Below are 20,701 nucleotides of genomic sequence, written 5' to 3'. Positions count from 1 at the left end.
TGGATGCCTTTTATTTCTTTGTGTTGTCTGATTGCAGAGGCTAAAACTTCCAATACTATGTTGAATAACAGTGGTGAGAGTGGACATCTCTGTCTTGTTCCTGATCTTAGGGGGAAGGCTCTCAGTTTTTCCCCATTGAGGATGATATTAGTGTTGGGTCGTTCATATATGGCTTTTATGATCTTGAGGTATGCTCCTTCTATCCCTACTTTCTTGAGGGTTTTTATCAAGAAAGGATGCTGTATTTTGTAAAATGCTTTTTCTGCATCTATTGAGAGTCAGTCATTCATTCTTTCCATTTCTATTGTCCCCTGTTCAATGAACTCTACTCTTCTGGATCATTTTGTGATGACTATAAATAAAACACGTATGGGGCACCTGGGTGGCTCAGTCGGTTAAGTGTCCAACTCTTGATTTCGGCTCAGGTCATGATCTCATGGTTTGTGAGTTCAAGCCCTGCATTGGGCTCTGTGCTGACAGCATGGAGCCTGCTTGGGATTCTTTCTCTGCTCCTCCCCTGCTCTCTCTCTCTCTCTCTCTCTCTCTCTCAAAATAAGTAAACATTAAAAAAATAAAACATATATGATTACTGATGCCAAAGTCACCTGCTTAAGAATATGAAGGGCCTGCCAACCTGGGATTACAAATTGTCCTTTGCTTTGATAGGCTTTTGTAAAGGGCATGTCCTTGAACCCGCTGGGGAGTGGGTAAGATGCTGAGGTGTCTCCATGCACACTCACCCACTGTTGCATTTCAACACATGGCTCCCATGGCTGGTTTGTCAGCACATTTTGTAGATGAAAGGAAGCACATAAGTTTGTATGTAGTATCTCAACTTTTAAAGGGACCTCAGAGAGCATTTAATGTTAAAACTCATGTAATGTAGTGCAGTATTTTTCTAAAGTGCATGTATAAATTTGACTAACTGCCCTCAGTTCACTATTTCACGAGGTAGCTAATTCTCTTTCCAGCAGCTGCCATTTTAAACGTTTCTCCCTAATATCAAGGTAAAGTCCATTTTCCTTACTTCCATGAGGAGCAGTAATAATACTATCTCATGAACACTTCTAGATAGCAGAGCTGGGCCAAGAGGCTTCCCATGCCTTGTTTCTAGTGCTCCCAGCAGTAGTGGCCGGAAGAATCCTCCTGAGCATTTTACAGATGGGGAAACATATGGTCACATGGGCAAGACAGGTGGATCCAGTCGGGCTAAATCCAGTGCCTAGGCCCCTTCCTCAACACCATGGTAGTTCTCATTTCAGAATGGTGTATTTGAAGGCATCTCATAAACTCTTTTTGGCTTCCTTATTCATACTTCATGTGCTGCTTTCCATTGCTCTCAGGATAAACCATGACTAGATCTTTATAAAAGGTATATATGGATGAATCTAAAAGTTATACATGCCCAGAAAACTGCACACAGTACTCCAGTTAACATGTGAGTTTTGCAAAGAGACTTCCTTTATTGAGTCTTTTATTAATGGCATTTATATGTATGTATGTATGTATGTATGTATGTATGTATTTTTAGAGAGAGTGCAAGTGGGGAAGAAGTGCAGAGGGAGAGAGAGAGAATCTTAAGCAGGCTCCATACTCAGTGCAGAGAATGGCATTTATTTTTAAAAGTAACAGTAGGGGCTCCTGGGTGGCTCAGTTGGTTAAGCATCCGACTTTGGCTCAGGTCATGATCTCATGGCTCAAGAGTTTGAGCCCTGCATCCGGCTCTGTGCTGACAGCTCAGAGCCTGAAGCCTGCTTCAGATTCTGTCTTCCTCTCTTTCTGCCCCTCCCTCTCTCTCTCTCTCTCAAAAATAAATAAACATTAAATTTGTTTTTAAAAACTAACAGTGGCATATTAGTTAAGATAGAGATGGAGGTAGGTTTAACCCCTGGCTTTAATACTGACAAGCTGTTAAACTCTGGCCATTTTACTTCCCTGATTATTAGTTTTCTCAACTATATCATGGGGATGATGATGATAATGATGCTTACTTTTTATAATTGTTGTGAGAATTGACATAATGCAGCTAAAAAACTTAGTCTGAGGCTCACAGCACTATATATATTCAATAAATGATAAACATTATTATTATTATTTCTTGCTTTGCAGTAAACCAAAATCCCTATGACTGTTATCAAGCTAGGCTTTCCCTATACCATGTTTGTAAAGTTGAATCATATATATATATATATATATATATATATATATATATATATATATATCTATGTTGAATTTCATCATGGTTAGATTCTGGCCAATATTTCCAGCTTGAATCTTGTTTCTGTCATTTGATATATTAGTAATCCTTTCCAGTTTTGTGTTGCCTGAAAATTGGTAAACATATTTTCAGTATTTCATTAAAGTTGTTGCTAGAAGTGATTACACGGTGAAATTTATGTTCCCATTTAGTTAACTTATACTGTTCTATGTTTGTTCCCACTTACTTGCTTCCACTGTTCTCAGGATTTAATACATGTTCAACAGCTACATGTAGGATTTTCCCCGTGCCTTTTAAAAATCATACACTTGTTATATCCCCTCGTGATCCCCTGAGTTTTAAGCTGCCTCCGACCTATGATGCTGTAGGTCTCCCGATATTGACATAGCTGAATCTATTAACTAACTTCTAGAGTGGAAACCAGACACCTGGGGTTTGTACTAGCCTTTCCATCTACGCACTTTAAGCTCTCTGTGGCTCCATTTTTATACTTATAAACCTGAGCAAATATTTGCCCTTTCCTTCCTTTCAGTGCCATGGTGAAGATGAAATAAATAGTTGTAAAAGAACATTGCGTTCTTCAAAAAGCAGTGGCATACCATTTACAGATAAATTCCTCATCTAGTCACTATCAAAATAGCCAAACCACTAACTGTGGGCAGGAGAAGCCCCTGAGCAGCAAGCTAGTGTGGATGACACCAAGCCTATGTGTTTGTCATCTGCGTTTCACTTGGGGACCCGGACTCATTTAAAGCTTCATTACACACATACGTTTGACAGGCTTGGCTCCTTCATTTCCTAGTCCATGGTCAAGTAGAGGTAGGTAAATTGAAAATAGCTGGGGGGATAAATTGAAAGTCTCAAAGGGAGGCACGTTGAAGGTAGCAAGAAACAGATAATCATTTTAAAAGAAAAAGAGAGGCAAAAGAGCTACACAAATTAGAATCTCGGAAGTACAGAAATCCAAGACCATTAAGTAAAGGGGAAAACCAGCCTTGAGCTGCTGAGTAGATTCCAAGAATATCACTGGATTATAATCTAGTACTGTCTGTGGAGTTCAACATGATCACTGATTTCTGTGTTGGACCTCTGTGTTTTCACGTGCCCAGCTTTCATTCTGCTCTCTTTTGGAAGCAGCACTGTGGCCTTTGGAAAACTCCCTTTCTCATGTTGTACTGGGTCTCAGAAGACCCATCACCTAAAGTGTCCTCTCCTCTCCTGGACAAGGCTGAGTGTCTGGTCTAAGCAGATCAGTAGCTTTCGGACAGGAATTTGCATGTCAAGCAGGGTAACTCATAGCTCTTGGGGGTGCTTCCTCCTGGGACCCTGAATAGATACTTTATTTTTCCTTCCACACAGACCCTGGGAACTGCAATGGTTCCTGACCTTTTCAAGATTGGTTATCTAATTTTCCTTTAATTTGGGGACTACTCTGAAACATTCCAATAAAATATTTAGCTTAAAGGTACTTTTACGCTGCTCACAGTTTGTGATCTCTGATCGACACAGATTCATTAAAGGAAAGGCTCAATTTTGTTCCATATGCAGTGTTTAAAAAGCCCCAGGTATTTGTAATAAAAATTTAAAATATTTCCATCTGACTCTGTTAAAATAAATTTTAAGTTATTTAGCATTAAATGGCCATTTTCATTCTAAAGAATTTTCTCACTTCCTAACCACACCAGATAAATGAGTTGTAATGGCATACAAATCCAAGAAAAGACTGCATTTTATTGTTAAGTTTGAGTATGTCTCACTTAACTCTTTGTCTCAGCATGGCTCTGGTTAGCTCCTCATTAAAATGATGGCTGATATCATAAAAACAGCCTAAGGGTACATTTTAAATGGAAAACTTTCAGTTGTGGTTCAAATACTTTGAACGTTCAACAAGTATCTACAGCTACCTTCTGGGGTACAGCAGTGAGCAAGGTGCACACAGGCCCAGCGCTCATGGAGCTTGTGGTCAAATAGCCCAGTAAATGTATTCACAATGAAAGGAAGAGTGGCCTTTGCTCCAAACAAGCTCATTGCCCAGGGCTCTGGCCATGTACTTCTTCTGCCTAGAAAATCTAATAGCTGACCTTTATCCACATCCTTTACCTATCTTCTCCCCATACATCCCATTCCTTTTTCAAGGTTAAGCCTCTCACAATAACAGTGATGGTAGCTAAACATTTATTGCACAGGATGCTAACCTCTTTATTTGGACTACATTATTTCTCATGGTGCACTATGAAATATTTATGTATGACTCCGCAGTAATCTAATTGATGGGATTTTAGGAAGATATATATATATATATATATATATATATATATATATGTATGTGTATATACATATATTTAAATTTAATATATATTATAGGATTATAGTATATATTATATTTTAATATTATATATGTGTGTATATATATATATATATGTATACAAAATTAATTAATTAAAATATTGAATTCATTGTGCTCAGTTTACTGGGATTCTTTTGACCATAGAACCTGAAATATTAGGTGGGAAGGAAACAATTTGATATCTGCTGTGCATCAGAATTGCGTGGGGAAGGTTTTTTTTTGTTTTGTTTTGGTTTGGTTTTTTTGAGAGAGAGAGAGAGAGAGAGAAACAGCACACATGTAGGCAAGCAGGGGAGGGGCAGAGGGAGAGAGAGAGAGAGAGAGAGAGAGAGAGAATCTTATTTTTTCTTTCTATAATTTATTTATTTTTTATAATTTACATCCAAGTTAGCATATAGGGCAACAATGATTTCAGGAGTAGATTCCTTAAGGAATCCCCCCTCCCACAACCTCTCCAGTAACCCTGTTTGTTTTCTATATTTAAGAGTTTCTTATGTTTTGTCCCCCTCCCTGTTTTTATATTCTTTTTGCTTCCCTTATGTTCATCCGTTTTGTCTCTTAAAGTCCTTATATGAGTGACGTCATATGATATTTGTCTTTCTATGACTGACTAATTTCGCTTAGCACAATACCCTCTAGTTCCATCTACGTAGTTGCAAATGGCAAGATTTCATTCTTTTTGATTGCCGAGTAATACTCCACTCTGTGTGTGTGTGTGTGTGTGTGTGTGTGTACCACATCTTCTTTATCCATTCATCCATTGATGGACATTTGGGCTCTTTCCGTATTTTGGCTATTGTTGATAGTGCTGCTATAAACATTGGGGTGCATGTGTCCCTTTGAAACAGCATACCTGTATCCCTTGGATAAATACCTAGTAGTGCAATTGCTGGGCTGTAGGGTAGTTCTAGTTCTATTTTTAGTATTTTGAGTAACCTCCATACTGTTTTCCAGAGTGTCTGCACCAGTTTGCATTCCCACCAGCAGTGCGTAAGAGATCCTCTTTCTCCACATCCTGCGAACATCTGTTGTTGCCTGAGTTGTTAATGTTAGCCATTCTGAGAGGTGTGAGGTGGTTTTGATTTGTATTTCCCTGTTGATGAGTGATGGTTATGAGCATTTTTTCATGTGTCGGTTGGCCATCTGGATGTCTTCTTTAGAGAAGTGTCTATTCATGTCTTTTGCCTTCTTCACTGGATTATTTGTTTTTTGGGTGTTGAATTTAATAAGTTCTTTATAGATTTTGGATACTAACCATTTATCTGATATGTCGTTTGCAAATTATCTTCTCCCATTCTGTTGGTTGCCTTTTAGTTTTGCTGATTGTTTCCTTTGCTGTGAAGAAGCTTTTTATTTTGATGTGGTATCAATAGTTCATTTTTGCTTTTGTTTCCCTTGCCTCTGGAGATGTGTTGAGTAAGAAGTTGCTGCGGCTGAGGTCAAAGAGGTTGTTGCCTGCTTTCTCCTCTAGGATTTTGATGGCTTCCTGTCTTACGTTTAGGTCTTTCATCCATTTTGAGTTTATTTTTGTATGGTGTAAGAAAGTGGTCCAGGTTCATTGTTCTGCATGTCGCTGTCCAGTTTCCCCAGCATCCTTTGCTGAAGAGACTGTCTTTATTGCATTGGATATTCTTTCCTGCTTTGTCAAAGATTAGTCAGCCATACATTTGTGGGTCCATTTCTGGGTTCTCTATTTTTTTCCATTGATCTGAGTGTCTGTTTTTGTGCCAGTAGAGAGAGAGAGAATCCATGCTTAGAGCAGAAACCAACCCGGGTCTTGATCCCATGACCCTGGGATCATGACCTAAGCCAAAATCAAGAGTCGGATGCTTAACCAATTGAGCCACCCAGGTGCCCCTGGGGGAGTTTTTGAAAAATAGAAATGCCTAAGTACATCATTCTCAAAAATTACAATCAATTAAAAATACACAAGCATGCACATATAAAACACAGCACAAAAAATGACCCCAAATCCTACCTTCTTAAGATAATCACAAATAGCACTTTGTGTGTTTCCATTGGATATTTCTATTTTGTGGCTCTAAACTTTTAAACAAAATATTGGCGTAGACATAGCCTCACCATTGAGATCTCTTTCCACCTTACTCCATTCCTTTCCCCATTTTGCTTAAGTTTTCTCTAGAATTTCTGACCTTCTACTTGTTCATGACATCTTAATTCATTTATTTTTCTCCACCAGAGGAACCTATCTTCTTCTCCTATCCCCAACCCTCTCGAATATCAGTTTAAAAAGGACAGAGAGTTTTGTCTGCTTTGTTCATTGCAGTATCTACAGCCCTAGAAGTGTGCCTGGCACAGAGAGGATGTGGAAAATGAATGAATGAAATTGACAAAGTGCCCTTCAATAATGCTATACTATTTCCACTCCTACAAGAAATGTAAGGCAGTGTCTGTGTCAGAGAAATATTTTTGATGGGTAGGACTTGGAGGCACCACTTGAATGTTTCCTAGGATCTGTGGAGGGTATCGGGAATCAGGAGCTTACAACACGAAAACAAAGCGTGATGTCTGGGGCCACTGGGCCAACAGCAGATGCCATACACAAGGGAAATGCCATGTTGAAGATCCCACCTGCCCTCGAACAGGCTCAACAGGAATATTTTTAAAAACATGTGCAGCTATTGGTTTCAGTACTTGAGCACCTAACTTGTCTACATAACAAATTTGGGAACTTGTTCAGGACTTTGTCCTGGTTCCTTTGGTTCACATCTTTCTACCATCCAGATGGCCTAATTCTTAAACTTTTTATGAGCAGAGTACTGCTTTCAGTGCTATTTAGTCATTTCTCACAGCTCTCTATCCTTTAGAACAGCTTTTAAAGTTACTTGGGCCATTTTGGGTACAGGACATTGGATGACTGGTTTTGTGCACCTGAATAAATGGAAGCCTTTTTGGTATTATTAATGTTCAAAAATATGCAACCCACACTCATATTCTTCAACTGGAGATTGTTTTGAAGTCATTTTTTAATCACTGAATTTCTAAATCAGAAAGTATATTTGAAAATAGAGATTTAGAACTAAATACAAAGAACAGCATGAAGGGCTTTTTATAAAAATTAAGAGGGGCAATGAAGTGTAGTGACAAGGCACCAGGGCCAAGGCCCAGGAAATCTGGGTCCCATGGGCTTCTCTGCCCATCGTTATCCCTGCTAGTGCCCTACTTAGTTGGGAAATGAGGCTGCTCATCCTAATTCCCAAACTCTGTTATGGGAACTATAGATATGTGAATCACAGTGAAAACTGTAAATGTTTATTCAATTGAAAACGCCATGCTAATCTTAAATACCGAAGAATGATGGTAGTTTAGTAGAAAGAGGGATTCTGAAGAATTCTGGAGTTTGTTTTCCCAAACTGTTTTGTATGGAACATCACTTCAGTGACGTGTTTAGTCAGCTTTTGATGACTGCTAACCTCAGTACCTCAGTGGCTTATCTCCCATACACATTTATTTTCATGCTCACTGTCTGCAGTTCAACCACAGTGAAGCTGGTCTAGGCTGGGCTCCACTGCATATTAGGCATCAAGGTTGTGGTCACCGTGTCTTGATTCCAAGCTACTGGTTGGGTTCAGATCTTCTGTATGTGTCTATCGTTATTCTAGTACAAGTGGCTAACCCAGACAGGTTCTCCAGGCTGAGGCAGAAGTGTAACAGAGAAAGTAATCGGTGCCAGAACATCTAAGGCCTCTAATGTTCCATTGACCAAAGCAAGTCACATGTCCAAGTCCAATGTCAATGGGGTTGGGAAGGATACTTTACCTACAGTGGGGGCAGAGGGAATGACTGTTTGCTAAATATTAATCCAAGCTTTCACAAATGTCTTTAAAAAATAGGAACATGCTTAAAAGAGCTTAGAAATGTCTTAGACGTTTCCAAAATACAATGCCTTATTAAAGGTTGTGAGGACTCTTGTTCTAAATAAAATCGTTTGATTTTGCTTAGCATAGTGATAACCAAATTGATGTGACCGTAGTAACTTTTGCCTGTACTTCACAAAACCCATTCATGTTTCATGACACTGGATTTGTGCCAAATACACTTTGGTAAATGCTGTTCTCAAGTTTGCATTTGAATGATTGTCAAGCGTACCAGCTCTGGATCAGATAGACCTTCCTTTGACTCTTGGCTCTGGAACTATTTTTAAGTGTCTGGAATTCTTGTGGAAGACAGTAGTTTGCTGTAAAGTTGAGTTATGCTGCTGAGAAGTGGATGGTGGTACCACCTGTGCTAAAGTGGCGAAAGGAAAGAGGTGAGCTCTGGCAGATTAGGCCAGGTAGGGTCTGGTTGAGAATTCTCATGATAGGTTCACAAACCTGGTAAAAATAAAAAAAAATACTCTTCCATCATGGTCCTGACTTAGGTAATAGAGAAGATAAAGCCACATCCCGGTAAAAGAAATGATAAATATGTGATTTGTAAGATTATTTTTACCTCTTTTCATTCCCAAATATCTTTCACACCTATTTGATGATGCCTAGAATTCTGGTTGAAACAACGTTCTACATTATAGAGCGAAGCAGAAGATTTTGATTTAATAATGAAGCATCGTATTATGTCGTAAAGTATAATTAGCCAATGAATTAGCCAACTGATTTAGGTTCCAGCTCAATTTGGAGAAGAGGAACAGAATGTTGGTAAAGAAAAGGACCCAGTGATTTGAAAGGAGAGTGTTAGGGTCTGAGTGTTTATGTGCCCCCCAAATTTATATGTTGAATGTCTATGTTACCCCAATGTGATGGTATTGGGAGGTGGGGCCTTTCAGAGGGGATGAGGATTAGATGGGATCATGAGGGTGGGACTCTCATGAATAGGATTGTGTCCTTATAAGTGTCACAAAAGGGTCTGTTTTCTCCCTCTCCCACATAAAGGCACAAGTAGAAGGGGCCGGTTTGTAACCCAGATGAGGGCCCTCAGCCGAACCTGACTATGCTGGCACCTGATCTCATACCCCCAGCCTCCAGAACTGTGAGATATAAATTCCTGTTGTTCATAAGCCACCCAGTCTATGGTATTTTGTTTTAGCGCCCTGAGCTAAGACAGAGGGAAAGAACCCCAGAGAATAAGTAAGAAGGAAAAAAAGAAGGATGCACTGCAGAGACATATTTGGTCAGAGCCACTTGAGGACAAGTAGAACTTTGTATTAAGGTCCTTGTCCCAGGCCCCGTTCTACTTGGTGAGGTTTAAAGACCTGTGTTTATTTAATACAGACTTCTTACAAAGGATCTCTTTCCCCAGAGGATGTGCGAAGCAGCGTTGCTATAGTTTCCACAGAATCTCAGTATGTCAGAGCAGGCAGGATTTTGAAGATTATGTATCTGAACACTACAATTTTACAAACGAGAAAATTAAGGCACAGCAAGGAAAGTAAAGCTCAGAATTATTCAGCTGGAAGAGATAGAAATGGACCTACCTCTCAGAGCTCACAGTTCAGGACACATTTAATAACAGCTGTATTATTAAATAATAAGAGTGATAATGATAATGCCTACCATTGATGAAGTGTTCATTACAGCCAGGCATAATTCTAAGTACTTTATGTGCATGGTTTCTTTTATGCCTCATAATAACCCAATGAGGTAGGTATCTCCTTTATATAATAGGAGGGGCGCCTGGGTGACCCAGTTGGTTAAGTGTCTGACTCTTGGTTTCGGCTCAGGTCATGATCTCACAGTTTTGTGAGTTCAAGCCCCACGTTGGGCTCTGTGCTGGCAGCATGGAGCCTGCTTGGGATTCTCTGTCTCCCTTTCTCTCTGCCCCTCCCCCATGCATGCTGTCTCTCTCAAAATAAATAAAATTAAAACATTTTTTAAAATAAGAGGAGAACAGAGCACAGAGGGGCTAATAAATTTGCACCCAGGGTTACCTGTAAGTAAGTGACAGAGATAGGACACATCAGAAAGTAATTTTCAAAGCAACATCTGGCATACACCAGGTCTTTTTCCAGAAACATCCACCTGATGAAAGGGCAATACTGCATACCTCTTCATTCACTCAGACAAACAGAAAATGGGCTTAAAGGACATGTTTCTTGATCTTCCCTGTGTCCACCATCAAACTCAACCATCCTCTTCTTCATGCCAGATGGACATGAAACTACAAATCCCCTGAAACAACTGGGGAGAGAGTAAAAGAAAATTAGTAGCCACTACTGTATTCTAAACAGCTAACTCTCAGGAATATTGTCCTGAAGATTTGAGTTGAAAAGAAGAAACTCACTCTTAGTGGGTGGGTACTTAATCAGTTCAGATGGCTTAAAGATAAAAAAATAAAAAAAATAAATAAATAAAAGCTCAGGAGAGTGGGATTGTGGAATTGTGTGAGCGGGCTATGTTCACCATGTAGAGCACAGGCAGTCCAGACAGAGGGAAGTTGACTAGGATTAGGAACTAGACTTTGGAATGAGAGCAGTGGCAGTGAATCTGCCCTTTGGTTGCAGATGTAAGAAAGGTGGTCAACATCCATACCAAGAGATGACAAGTAGGACCCAGGGGAGACCCACCCAGCCTATGCTATTGGAACCTGGAGCTTGAATAGGTCTTGTCTTGTTCAAGAAGAAGTAGAGAAGAGACAATCAATTAGAATGGTTTCTTGGGTGGAAAAAACTGTGCAAACAAAGAAAAAAAAGCAGTATCAGGAAGATTTGGAGGAAAGAGTACACATCTCAAAACAAGCTACTCTAGGATCCAGAGGACTATTTAAGAGATAGTTTGTCATCCTCAGAAAAATACAGGGAGATATGGTATCTGTGTGCCAGGAACAGAAGCACTTCGGACAGTGAGCTGGATGGAGATGAATGTGTTAAGGAGGGACTGCAATAAAGCTAAATATAATGGAAATAGGATAAAACATTCAAAATTTCTAGAAACAAACTAAAAAAGAATAGTGGGCTCTGAGGAAGCCTTGCAATAAATGGTAGTTTAAAAGGAAATTACAGTGCTTCTCCAAAGAAGACATCCAGATGGCCAACCGACACATGAAAACATGCTCAACATCACTCATCATCAGGGAAATACAAATCAAAACCACAATGAGATTCTGACTCACACCTGTCAGAATGGCTAATATTCACAACTCAGGCAACAACCTCATGGAGGTTCCTCAAAAAACTAAAAATAGAACTACCCTACGACCCAGCAATTGCACTACTAGACATTTACCCGTGGGATACAGGTGTGCTGTTTCGAAGGAGCACATGCACCCCCATGTTTATAGCAGCACTATCAACAATAGCCAAAGTATGGAAAGAGCCCAAATGTCCATCGATGGATGAATGGATAAAGAAGATGTGGTATGTATATACAATGGAGTATTACTTGGCAATCAAAAAGAATGAAATCTTGCCATTTGCAACTATGTGCATGGAAGTGGAGGGTATTATGCTAAGTGAAATTAGTCAGTAAGAGAAAGACAAAAATCATATGACTTCACTCATATGAGGACTTTAAGAGACAAAACAGATGAACATAAGGGAAGGGAAACAAAAAGAATATAAAAACAGGGAGGGGGACAAAGCATAAGAGACTCATAAATATGGAGAACAAACTGAGGGTTACTGGAGGGGTTGTGGGAGGGGGTATGGGCTAAATGGGTAAGGGGCACTAAGGAATCTAGTTCTGAAATAATTGTTGCACTATATGCTAACTAATTTGGATGTAAATTTTAAAAAATTAAAAAGAAATTTAAAAAAATAAAGGAAATTACAGTGGCGCCTGGGTGGCTCAGTTGGTTAAGCGTCTGACTTCGGCTCAGGTCATGATCTCTTGGACTGTGAGTTCAAGCCCCATGTTGGACTTTGTGCTGACAGCTCAGAGCCTGCTTCAGTTTCTGTGTCTCCCTCTCTCTGCCTTTCCCCCCACTCTGTGTGTGTCTCTATCTCTCAAAAATAATAAATAAACATTAAAAAAATTAAAAGGAAATTACAAAATGCCTACAGGTAAATGATAATGAAAGCATTTTGTATCAAAATTTGCTGAAAGTAGCTAAAAGCAGAGGAAATTTATAGGTTTGAGTAGATTTTCTGAACAAAAAATAGAAATACTGAAAAAAAAGTTAGCAAAGGTTTTTAACTTAACCTAGAAAAAGAAGAGTAAGCTAAAAGAAAAAACACCACCATGCAACAAAAAACAAGAACAAATAATAAAGATAATACAAAACAGAAAAGCAATAGAGAAAATGAACAATACCGAAATATGATACTTTGAATAATAACCATCACAATATTAACAAAAAGAGCTAATACTTAGCACTGACTGGTACTGTTTTAAGTGGTTTATTCATGTTAGCTCCTAATCACCACAACAGCCCGGTGAGTGGCTTGTCAAACATTCCACAACTAGTTAATGGCAGAGCCAGGATCCAAACCAGAGGGTCTGGTTTACTCTTCAGAAGACAGAAAAACTTCTAGCAAGCCTGATGAGGAGAAAAGCAAAGAGATGAAGAGGCAAAATACACAATAAAAAGGGTGAGAGAAAAAAAATAGTTTCAACAGCTAGCTTATAAGTCAGTAGATTTGTATTTATTTTCCAGGGCTGCTCTAACAAAATACCACAGTCTGGGTGACTTAAAGGACAGACATTAATTTTCTCACCGTTATATTGTGGACAATAAATAGAAGTCTAAAGTCAAGGTCTTTCTCAGTTTGCTTTCCCTTGTCTTCTGTCCTCAGCTTGCAGATGTCCGCCTTCTTGCTGTATCCTCATGTGTTGTTTTCTCTGTGTGAGAGCATATGTGCTGTCATATTTCTCTGTGGATCCAAATTTCTTCTTTATATAAGGACAGCAGTCAGATTGGATTAGGACCTACCCTAATGGCCTCATTTTGACTTAATCACCTCTTTGAAGGCCCTGTTCTCCCAACAGAGTCACATCCTGAGGTACTGGGTGTTAGAGCGTCAATGTATGAATTTTCTGGGAACATGATTCAGCCCATAATAGCCTAGAAAAGTACATTTCTGGGTGGGGGTGGGGGACTACTAGCCTAAGGTAAAGCAGAAAATTAAATACATTAATAGCAGTATGGTTATCAACCTCCCTCTTTTACTCCCCCACTCATCAATGAATTGAAACCTTGTTGGTTTTGCAGGTGAGCTCAAACACATTAACCAAGAAACAGAAAATCCTGGTATTATGTAGTTTTCCCAGAAAAAAAAAAAAAGGTAAGAAGCAGTTGACCAACTTATTTCATTCTAAATGTAGATAAAATAAGTATAAAAAAATTATAGGCTTCATGTTCAAAACATAGCTACAAAAAACCCAAACAGTATACTTGAAAAAAAACCCAGCAATGTCAATAAGACATTATTACATCTTTAAAAAAAACATTATTTATTTTTGAGAGCGAAGAGAGAGGGGGATCTGGGGGGTGGGGAGGAGAGAATCCCAAGCAGGTTCTGTGGTGTCAGTGCAGAGCCTGACTTGGGGCTCAATCTCATGAATGGTGAGATCATGACCTGAGATGAAATCAAAAGTCAGATGTTTAACCTACTGAACCACCCAGGCACCCCAAGACATTAATACATATCAATCAAGTTCAATTTATTTCAGAATATAAACATGCTTTGACTTTGGAAAAGTCTGTTAATAACATTCACAGCAACCAATTAGAATATAAAAATGATTTTATCATCTCAATGTATGTAGGAAAAGCATTTGATAAAATTCAGTGTCTGTTCATATGCTATCATTATTTTTTATTTTTTTAAGTAATCTCTACACCCAATGTGGGCTTGAACTGATGACCCCAAGATCAAGAATTGTATGCTTTATTGACTGAGTTGGCCAGGCACCCCCTCAGTATCTGTTCATGATTGAGGAGAAAACCTCATATAAAATTAGAAATAAAGGGAATTTCCATAACCTGAGAAAAGGTATCTCCCCCAAACTTACAGCAAACCATACTTAATGGTACAACTTTAACACATGATCTTTCAGGTATTTGTGTGTGTGTTTTTCTTAATTTTTAAAAAAAGTTTTTTAAAGTTTATTTATTTTTGAGAGAGAGAGAGAGAGAGAGAGACAGTGCAAGTGGGGGAGAGGCAGAGAGAGAGGAAGACAGAGAATCTTAAGCAGACTCTGCCCTGTCAGCATGGAGCCTGATGGTGGGTGGGGGGTGGGGGTGGGTATTAAATTCAAGAAACTGTGAGATTATGACTTGAGTGGAAACCAAGAGCCAGATGCTTAACTGACTGAGCCACCCAGGCTCCCCTGGTATTAGTTAATGCTACAAACAAAACAAAACTAACAAGAAAACGGAAAGTATTAAGTATTACAGAGAGGAAATTACAGCTATGAGAAATTTATATGATCATTTACATAGAATACCTGTACAATCTAGAGATTGTAAAATTACTAAAATTGATAAAAAAGGTTTAGATATGTTGTTGGTAAAATGTAATACGCAAAAATCTATTGTATGTCTGTGCAAGAGCAACAAAAACTTAGAAAATAGTTGAAATAAAAAGATACAATTTGATTTACATTAGAAATTTTATACACATACACAGGCACGCACAAACATACTCCTGGAATAACCTAAAAAAACCACATCTTTGTGGAGAAAATTTTAAAATTCATTAATAGAAGGTAAACCATATATGTGAATTAAATAGACTCTCTTGAAGATGTAACATCTACTCAAATGAAACAACATATTCAATGATATTAAAGTAAAAATCTAGGGGCACCTGGGTGGCTCAGTCAGTTAAGCGTCTGACTTCGGCTCAGGTCATGATCTCGCATTCATGGGTTTGAGCCCTGCATTGGGCTCTGTGCTGACAGCTCAGAGCCTGGAGCCTGCTTTGGATTTGGTGTCCCTCTCTCTCTCTGCTCTTCCTCTGCTTGCTCTCTGTTTCTCTCTCTCTCTAAAAAATGAATAAACATTTTAAAAAAGTAAAAATCGAAAAATTATTTGTGCTGCCCTGGAAGGCTTGAGAGAGCAAAGTTTGAAAGCTGGTTTTAAAATTTATGTGGAACACTGAGGGCCCAAGAATGGCCAAAATAGTTCTGAAAAAGAAGAAGCAAATCTTATTATGATGTTATATTAAATAAGAAATGTGATTGGTGCAAGAACTAAGGGACCGAGATACCACTGGAACAGAACAAATTTGATATATAACAGAAACTAGTGGAAAAATGGAATGGTCAACAAATGGATTGAAATTATTAGAAAAAATGGAATTGGACCTCTACTTCACAGTAAACAAATACTGATTCCATATCTAGTAAAAATGTAAATGTGGAAGTCAAAGCTAAATAAAACTTTTAGAAGAAAGTATAAGAAAATGTCTATGGCTTGAAATAGGAAGATACTATTTGAACAAAATCTAAAGAGTACAAACCATAAAGATTGATGAATGTAATTGCCTTAATTAAGAATTTCCATTCATCAGGAGACACCATAAAGACAGCAGAAAGGAAAAGAAGTGGAGAAGGTTTCACATATCTGTGTGAGTGTGTATCTGGCAAATAAACTCCATAATTAGTATTCACAATATACAGTATTTATACAAATCAATAAGAGAAAGACAAAACCATTAACATAGACTCATGAACAATCTTGGAAATGCAGATTAAAACCACGATGAGATACCATTTCAGGCAGAAGCCAGATATTCAAGATGCTGGCAGAGAGAATGAACTTGAAGTGGAGCTATAGTCACTAGTTAGAAACCACTGGGGTTTAAACTCTTTATTTAAAACTTAGGCTGAAATTCCAGCCCCGTCACGCACTGTTTGACTTTGAATGATTTGCTTAACTCCTCTAAGTCTTACTTTCCCGAACTATAAAACAGAGAGAGTAATGAGAAAACACAAGTAAAGCAGTCAGCACATTGTCTGGCATATAAAAGGATAGTCACTGCATGTTCATTGTTATGTAAATATTATATCTAGTGTTTGTTGTATGGTCACTGTGGGCGGGGCACTGCATTGGGCTAAGTGCTTTGTGTGTACTATTATCTCTTTTAATCATACACATGGTCATTATATTCATTCTACAAATGAGGAAACAGGCATAAGTAGAGATGAGAGAGCCAGGACTCAAACCCACATCTCGTGGGCTCTGAAGTTTACATGTAAAATTCAACTTCATTGTCTCCCACTGTTACCACAGAAAGCATCTTAGGTAGATATAGATGAGCTTCAAGGTCACTTACGTAAATCCTTCATCTCCATCATATGCAGGCGCGCACACGCACACACACACACACACACACACACACACACACACACACACAATCTAGACTATTTAGTTCCCTTTCTGGTTAGAAGTTGTGTCATTTTTCAGTATTGTTATAAAAACAGATCAGTAACAATAGATCCTATAGTGCTTCTATTGCCAATTTATACAGTCAGCCTACAACATTACTTATAAAAATGTTCTTTTGGAGCCACTGTGTGTCTCTGAACATTCCTGCAATGCCATCTGTACAGAGTGTATCTGAGAAGAATGAGGGTGGAAAATAACATAATGAAGCCTAGTGGGAAGCCCTTTCTCTGAGCTAAACTGGAGGTTCAGATGTGGTATTATGTTTCCGAACTCTGTTCTCTGAAGCTCCATTTTGGAGTCTTAGACTTACAAGGGACTTTAGCAAATACCTTAGTTCCATCTTTTCTTTTTTGCCAGAATCACTGACAATATTCCTGATAGTTCTCCCATGTACCATGGTTGGGGATGGAGACATAATCTCCTGGGAGTTTTAATTTCTGGACCCCACCAATGGTTAGATAGCACATTCTTCTGTCTTCAGTTCTATAACTTTCATTCTCTGATGAGTTCTGCCTTTGAAAGCAGCATAGAATAAGTCTATATTTTATTCATGACAAATTGTTAAAATTTGAAGACAACAATCAAGTTTCCTTTGTGAGACAGGTTTCCTATGTGAGAAAATCGGGTCATATTTTGTGCTCCATTACAACTACAGCATGTAGAACAGTGTGGGAAATAGTACTCCTGAAATGTCTTGATGAATGACTGAATGAGTTTTCTCTTTTCTACACTAGCAGCCTCAGAGTCCTGAACAATTCTTCTTGAGGAAGGGCTTCCAAATTTCTCATAGACTTAGTGATCCGTCCATGAACATGGTCTAGTTTCTTAATATCTTTCATAAAGTGACTGCAACAGAAGATTCTGTTTCTTTGAATATGAAACATGAAATGTGACTCTTTTCAAATGTGAGCTCACGTGGTTGTGGTCCCCAACAACCCCAAGAAATAAATGAGTGGTTGAATGAATAAATGCTTAAAGGCTACTCCAGGTGGTTATGGTGTTACATTGGACCCTGCCATGCTTGACCACAACTGGTTGGGATTAGGGTACATAATATGATTTTATTTGGGCCAACTAGATTCCTCTCCTGGGAATTTGGAAGTTCTGTCTCTAGGGAGAGAAGTTGAAAGGCCCAGCATTGAGGCTAAAGGTAGAGGCATGTGTAGGCACAGCCTCATGGAGTAGAAGCAAGAGAAATAGTGCGGGTTCATAGAGAGAAACACAGAGGGAGAGACACATTCCTTGGCTGCCTGTGAACCACATGGTTTCCCAGTGCCTGGCTCCACTTTCCACTAGGGTCAGCTGCCTTCATTCTGTGAGATCTCTGAATCCTTAGCATAATCCCTGTTCCACCTTTACAGATGGACACACACACATATGCACACACATTGCATAGAACAGTTTATTTGACCTAATATAACACTAATTCTTGACTCACATTGTGCCTTTGGACAACTAAAATACCTAGATCTTTTCCCATGAACTGCTGTCAAACTTGTTGTGTAATAGGGTTTTTAGAACGTGTGTTCATTCACCCATTCATTCTACCACAGTACATTAAGTAACTACTATATGTGAATATACTTTCTATCATTTAACTATTGGCCTGTCAGTTGTCACTTTTTGCTGCTGACAAGGACTGTTGCCTCTAATGATCATCCCTTTCTATTTACCTCTTATCAACAGTGAAATGAAAAAACAAACAGGTTGCCAAATACCAAGCTGTGAATGGTAACAGCAAAATAAAGGTTCTTAAGCTCTTAGTGTGGGCACATGCAGGGATGATGCAGTGCTCAAAGTACATGATGTTTACTATATCTATTTTGCCTGCAAAGAGAACATTTTGCCTGCTTTTTGTTTTCCTTTTAGATTCTGGGTTGTTGAAGGTGTAGTAAATAAATATTGGGTAAGTCGAGTGTTATGTGTGTATATATATATATGTATACACACACACATTTCATGTAAGTTTCTATCTAAATATATGTACATAGCTAGGGAAAATGAAATAAGGTTTCTACCAGAATCCAACAGTGAAGAAGATTCGATGACATTTAAATAAATAAAATTGGTTAGATTTCTAGACTGGCAGATGTACTTGGGACTTTGTCTCTCTAATTATGCATCTTGAATAAAACCAGAGATTAGACGTGGCCATTCATGGTGCTCTTAATTCATCCCTTCCATTCCACTCTTACTTCAATCAAATTAACCAACCTTTAAACACGTGCTTTTAAGCTGCCTTTCTCCAATTCCAACGTGTATGCCTTCCCTTAGTCCTCGTCCCTTGTGGATTCAGTTTTAGGGGTGAGAAGGGACATGAGGAAGAAGGCACATTTTTTTTGCTGTAGTCCAAATGCCAGGGTGGTAGCCAAGTTTATACTTGGTCCATCCTCTGTTTTCATGAGGAATAAAAACGGTATGGCGCTAAACTACGGGATTTGAATCCTGGCTCTGCTACGTCACGCCATACTTTCCCACAGCTCTTTTAATTTCTTTGCACTTCAGTTTCTATATATCTAAAATGAGGTTAATACTACCAACTTACAGGAATTGCCGTGAGGGTTAAAACAGTCAATGTCTATAAAATACTCATGTAACGCCTGGCATGCAGTAAGTGTTCAATAGATGGTAGCTTTTATTGTTGTTTGTATTAACTGTGAGATTCTGCTGTCCACGACCCCAGAGAGAGATACAGAAAACAATGTGCAAGGCAGAGGACCGAGAGAAACATTTCCTAAGAGCATAGTACATTTTCTGGGAATTCAGATGTTAGTTTGAAAAATCTTAACAATTTGTCAGTGGTAACACAACTTCTTTAAAGGCCTGTCCTGAGGATGAGTGTTCCTATGAGTCCTATCCCAGATTTCTTTCTCTGTGAGCACAAACTCCCTCGTGCTTCTTAAATTTCTGTTTTCTTGGTCGAGAAATTCTGTTTTCCCTAATGCACCATGGGTTTTCTCAACTTTCCCGCTTCCAATCCTGGGAATTTCAATCTGGGCTGTGGTGAGAATGGTATTTCGGGGAAAGGCACATGAGAAATGACAGTTCTTCAGAGTGAACATTGTGTTTTAAGACCCAGAATAACTGTTCATCCTTCTTAGACATTTTGTGGGAAATGGCCTATCCCGTGTGTGTTTAATGCTAGAATCTAGGAAAAAGTTCTTACTAGCCATCTGCCAGGCCCTTCATGGCCGAAGTGCTTGTATTTTGCCCTCAGCCCTCTTGGATGACTTGGAAGTACCTTCCAACCTCCTTCCTGAGTGAGTTTCCTTAGACTTCAACTAAGAAGTAGAAAGGACTGTGAGCAGAGAGTTGATTCCAAAAGTGTAAATAATTGATCAGGTTTGTGGAACACTGGGCCAAACTTGCAGGGTGCCTGAGGAATCAGATGCCCATTGATTTTCAATAATAGGTGCAACACTATTTGGGGAGCAGGGGGTTAGATAGACCAAGTGATCATCCACAAAGTGATGACTCTAAGATAAAAACTGGGGGCACCTGGGTGGCTCAGTCGGTTAAGCATTCAACTTCAGCTCAGGTCATGATCTCATGGTTCATGACTTCGAGCCCCGCTTCGGGCTCCATGCTGACAGTCGGAGCCCGCTTGGGATTCTTGCTCTCGCCTTTCTCTCTGCCCCTTCCCTGGTTGTGCTTTCCCTCTCTCTAAAAATAAGTAAATAAAAATCTTAAAAAACACCCACACAACACTGTTGGCTAAGCAATATACGGTTGTGCATATGGTTGTGCAAAGTGTTTCCATATCCTTACCTAAAATAAGTGTTGTCGTTGGCCTTAGAAATTTGCTGTTGCTAGTTCAGGTGTGAAGTGGCTGGTGTTTGTGATATACTTAA

The 20,701-nt window shown here is 39.0% G+C and overlaps 1 long non-coding RNA gene across 2 annotated transcripts in view; it reads left to right on the top strand.

Moving 5' to 3' along the window:
• Positions 1–9,005: 9,005 nt before the first annotated feature.
• LOC128774854 (uncharacterized) overlaps positions 9,006–20,701 on the top strand; it is a 35,560-nt gene continuing 23,864 nt past the window's right edge. Inside the window, exons 1-2 of one of the 2 annotated variants that reach the window (XR_008419310.1) lie at positions 9,006–9,551; positions 15,973–16,029. This is a non-coding gene — a long non-coding RNA (uncharacterized LOC128774854). The remainder of the gene's footprint in view (positions 9,552–15,972; positions 16,030–20,701) is intronic. The other variant, XR_008419313.1, reaches the window with a different exon arrangement.

Source organism: Panthera pardus, unplaced genomic scaffold (assembly GCF_024362965.1).
Source record: "Panthera pardus isolate Hobbes unplaced genomic scaffold, ASM2436296v1 HiC_scaffold_11, whole genome shotgun sequence".
In the NCBI taxonomy this organism is placed as follows: domain Eukaryota; kingdom Metazoa; phylum Chordata; class Mammalia; order Carnivora; family Felidae; genus Panthera; species Panthera pardus.
This window is presented reverse-complemented; position numbering and strand designations above follow the sequence as displayed.